This window comes from Suncus etruscus, chromosome 11 (genome assembly GCF_024139225.1).
Source record: "Suncus etruscus isolate mSunEtr1 chromosome 11, mSunEtr1.pri.cur, whole genome shotgun sequence".
NCBI lineage: Eukaryota > Metazoa > Chordata > Mammalia > Eulipotyphla > Soricidae > Suncus > Suncus etruscus.
In genome coordinates this window covers 55,616,680-55,621,167 of record NC_064858.1, presented here as the reverse complement: position 1 = coordinate 55,621,167, position 4,488 = coordinate 55,616,680, and the positions used below count along the sequence as shown (strand labels likewise).

The window sequence follows — 4,488 nt, the reverse complement described above, 5'->3', positions numbered from 1 at the left end:
AAAAACAAAAACAAAAACAAAAAAAGTAAAGAAAAAGAAAAAAAGAAAAATGGATAGTGGTGTCACAGGCTCCAAGCTGCATAAGCGCACTGCTCCTCCCCATGGCCCGCTAGGCAGCAGTGGCTAGGCAGCGCCATTTTGGCCAGTGACCGTAGGAACATGCTGGGTGGCCAAATTCCCCGCTGCCATGCCATCCTCTTCTCCAGAAGAGCTGGATATTCTACAATCATGGCAGATAAGTTAACAAGAATTGCTATTGTCAACCATGACAAATGTAAACCTAAGAAATGTCGGCAGGAGTGCAAAAAGAGTTGTCTTGTGGTTCGAATGGGAAAATCATACATAGAGGTCACACCTCAGAGCAAAATAGTATGGATTTCAAAAACGCTTTTTATTGGTTGTGGTATTTGTATTAATAAATGTCCCTTTGGCAACTTATCAATTGTCAATTTACCGAGCAACTTGGAAAAAGAACTGACACATCGGGTATTGTGCCAATGCCTTAAAACTCCTCAGGTTGCCTATCCCTCGGTCTGGATAATTTTTGGGATTAGTTGGAAATAATGGTATTGGAAAATCAACAGTTTACAAATCTTAGCAGGAAAGCAAAAGTCAAATCTTGGAAAGTATGATGATCCACCTGATTGGCAAGAAATTTTGACCTACTTCTGTGTCTCTGAGTTGCAAAATTACTTTACCAAAATTCTGGAAGATGACTTAAAAGCCATTATCAAACCTCAATATGTAGACCAGATTCCAAGGCTGCAAAGGGAACAGTGGGATCAATTTTATTATTATTATTATTATTATTACTATTATTATTATTTGGTTTTTGGGTCACATCTGGTAGTGCTCAGGGGCTACTCCTAGCTCTATGCCCAGGTTTTAAACTGGAAGGATGAAACGAAGATACAAGCAATTGTATGTCAGCAGCTTAATCTGATCCATCTGAAAGAGTGCAACGTGGAGGACCTTTCTGGAGGAGAGCTGCAGCCATTTGCCTGTGCTGTGGTCTGCATTCAGAAAGCTGATGTTTTTATGTTTGATGAACCATCCAGTTACCTTGATGTCAAGCAACGTTTAAAGGCTTCTATTACAATCTGATCACTGATAAATCCAGATTGGTATATCATCTTGGTGGAGCATGATCTAAGTGTGCTGGACTATCTCTTGGACTTCATCTGCCGTTTGTTTATATGGCATGCCAAGTGCTTAAGGTGTTGTTACTATGCCTTTTAGCATAAGAGAAGGCATAAACATTTTCTTGGATGGCTACGTGCCAGCAGAAAACTTGAGATTTCGAGAAGCCTTACTTGTTTTTAAAGTGGCTGAAATTGCCAATGAAAAAGTGAAAAAGATGTGCATGTATAAGTATCCTGGAATGAAAAAAAGGTGGGAGAGTTTGAGCTCGCCATTGTGGCTGGAGAGTTTACAGATTCTGAAATCATGATGATGTTGGGGGAAATGGTAAAACGCCATTTATCAGAATGCTTGCTGGAAGACTTAAGCCTGATGAAGAAGGGGAAGTACCAGTTCTAAATGTCAGTTATAAGCCACAGAAAATCATTCCCAAGTCAACTGGCAGCGTTCAACAGCTGCTACATGAAAAAACCAGAGATGCTTACACTCATCCACAGTTTGTAACTGATGTTCATGAAGCTGCTGCAGATTGAAAATATCATTGGTCAAGGGGTCCAGACATTATCTGGTGGTGAACTGCAGCTCGTTGCTCTAGCCCTTTGTCTAGGCAAACCTGCTGGTGTCTATTTAATTGATGAACCATCTGTCTATTTAGATTCTGAGCAGAGATCGATGGTAGCTCGAGTTGTCAAGGGTTTCATCCTCCATGCAAAGAAGACAGCCTTCATGGTCGAGCACGACTTCATTGTGGCCACCTACCTGGCAGATTGGGTCATTGTTTTTGACGGCGTCCCATCCAAGAACACGGTCAGACCCGTTTGGCTGGCATGAATAAGTTTTATCTCAGCTTGAAATTACATTCAGAAGATATCCAAACAACTATTGGCCAAGAATTAACAAACCCAACTCCATTAAGGATGTAGAACAAAAGAAGAGTGGAAACTACTTCTTTCAATTTTTTTTTTGAAATTTTTTATTGTGATCATAATGGCTTACATATCTTTCACAGTAGTATTTTAGATACATATTAACATTGAATCAGGGGAATACCATCGCCAAATTTGTCTTCCCTCAATTCCAGTTTCCTTTCTGCAACCCGTATACCCCACCATCACCCCCCAGGCTGCTAGAGTAGGTGGACCCCTCTTTGTCTAGCTTACTATTAGTGGTCATATATCTGTTTGGTCTTGGTACCCTCCCTTGTTTCCCCCTCTATTTAAGAGGTGGAGCTAGATAAATCGAGTTATGTGGTTTTGTTTGAAGGAAAGAAAAGCAATAGAATGGGGTACAAAATAATAAATAAATAAATAAAGTCAAATACTTTGAAAATGGGCGGAGACCTTCTAGAGGCTTTCAACCTCAGTTTGAGAGAAGACATGAAAAAGGTAATTGAAACACCACAACAATACAGAAAGAAATATCAAATTAAATATCCAGTGTGCATTACAGCGATAAAGACAAGCACCACACAATAGTCTCAGTTTTGAAATCAAATCATGCTGGAGTGCAAAAAGAAAGAGAAAGATAAGATAAAATAAAATAAAATGAAATAAAGTAAAATTGGAGATATCAACTTCAATATGTACACCAAAATAAAGATGTCAAAAAAAATTGATCAATCAATAAATAAATGTGTGGAAAGATGATTATTTTGTGTTTTTTTTTTCTTTTTCTCCCTGCATAGGCACATTAAGTATTGTTGATATTATAGAGGGAATTCCATTGGCCTAGGATTTACAGGATTTCTTTCCCCCTGAAGTATACTGTCATGGGATTGACTGTGGACTCCTTGCATAATCATTTACTCTCCCCTCGGTGCTTTTGTGGTATATAGAAGACTTCTGCTTCGTCTTGGATGGTAAACTCAGACCTCTGTATCTAGAGATCTTGGTGATTGTGCAGCTCAAGGAATGGAGCTTATGAAGCCTTTCTTTGTGGTTCTAGGAGTTCTGCTTCTTCAGTGTCGTTTTAATCCATCTTCTGTAGTTGCTGGTTCTGGTCATTATGTTACTCCTCGGATGGAGCCTGGGATAAAGTTCCATTACATTTCCGGAAGACCCATTCAGTTGCGGTTATCTCAGTCAGACCTCTGGAGTTGGAGATCTTGAAACTACTTATTTCTTGAATGATTAGACTGAGAACATTGAGAGGACATTTGTGAAAAAGTAACATTAGGACACTCGTTATCAAATCAATCAGGTTTCCTGTCTCACATGCTGGGGCTTGAAGGAATTAACATAACATCAAGAACAGTTGTGTTGTTATTATAGCCTGACCACAGAAAATGTCACTTTTCTGTTCATAAAAACTCCTTTCTTGCATAACATTTTAAAACAGACATTTCCAGCTTTAAAAATTATCTCTCAAGTTACTGTGACATGTGAGATTTTCAGTAGGTGTATTAGATTCACGTACCAAATGCTGATTAGTATTGCCCCTTTTAAAATCTTGGGGAGAGATTTCTGTATGTCCATGGTTTGCCACGAATGACAGATAATGAAACTGCCCTTATATTTTAAAATCTAGTTGAAAACACCACTGATGAAATTTGATAAATAAACTTCAGGATTATAAAAAAAAAGAAAGATGGTGAACTAGGAGTCTTCAGAACATTGTTGCTCCTTAGAAATATTAACTAGATAGCTAGAGAAATAAAATTACTATGTGTACTCTGAAAATCAAAGAACCATGGCAAACACATGAATATCTAGCCAAGAAAAACTACTTTAAAAATGATAGGAAATTTCAAGATATTTTCACTTGGGGCCGGGCGGTGGCGCTAAAGGTAAGGTGCACCTGCCTTGCCTGTGCTAGCCTTGGACGGACCGCAGTTCGATCCCCCGGTGTCCTATATGGTCCCCCAAGCCAGGAGCAACTTCTGAGCGCATAGCCAGGAGTAACCCCTGAGTGTTACCAGGTGTGGTCCAAAAACCAAAAAAAAAAAAAAAAAAAAAAAAGATATTTTCACTTGACTTTAACAGAAGCCACATAATATAAAGAAGAAACTGTAGACTAGAGACATAGTACAGTGTGTAGGGTGCTTGCTTGCACATAGCTGACCTGGGTTTGATCTCTGGACCTGCTTATGATCCTCCACCCCTCTTGGAGTGATCCTTGAGCAGAGAACCAAGAAAAAGGCCTGAGCACCACTAGGTCTGCCTCCCCCTCAAAAATCCCCAAACAACAACAACAACAAATTAGAAAAGATGAAGAAAGAATTTTGTAAAAATTCCAAAGCAACAACAAATAAGAATAAAATAGATTTTATTATTTTTATATTTTATTTTTTGGGCCACACCCAGCGGTGCTCAGGGGCTACTCCTGGCTGTCTGCTCAGAAATAGCTCCT

At 39.1% G+C, this 4,488-nt stretch overlaps 1 pseudogene; it reads left to right on the top strand.

The window, feature by feature from the left end:
• Window positions 1-207: 207 nt before the first annotated feature.
• LOC126021978 (ATP-binding cassette sub-family E member 1-like) lies at window positions 208-3,418 on the top strand (annotated as a pseudogene).
• The last annotated feature ends 1,070 nt before the right edge of the window (window positions 3,419-4,488 follow it).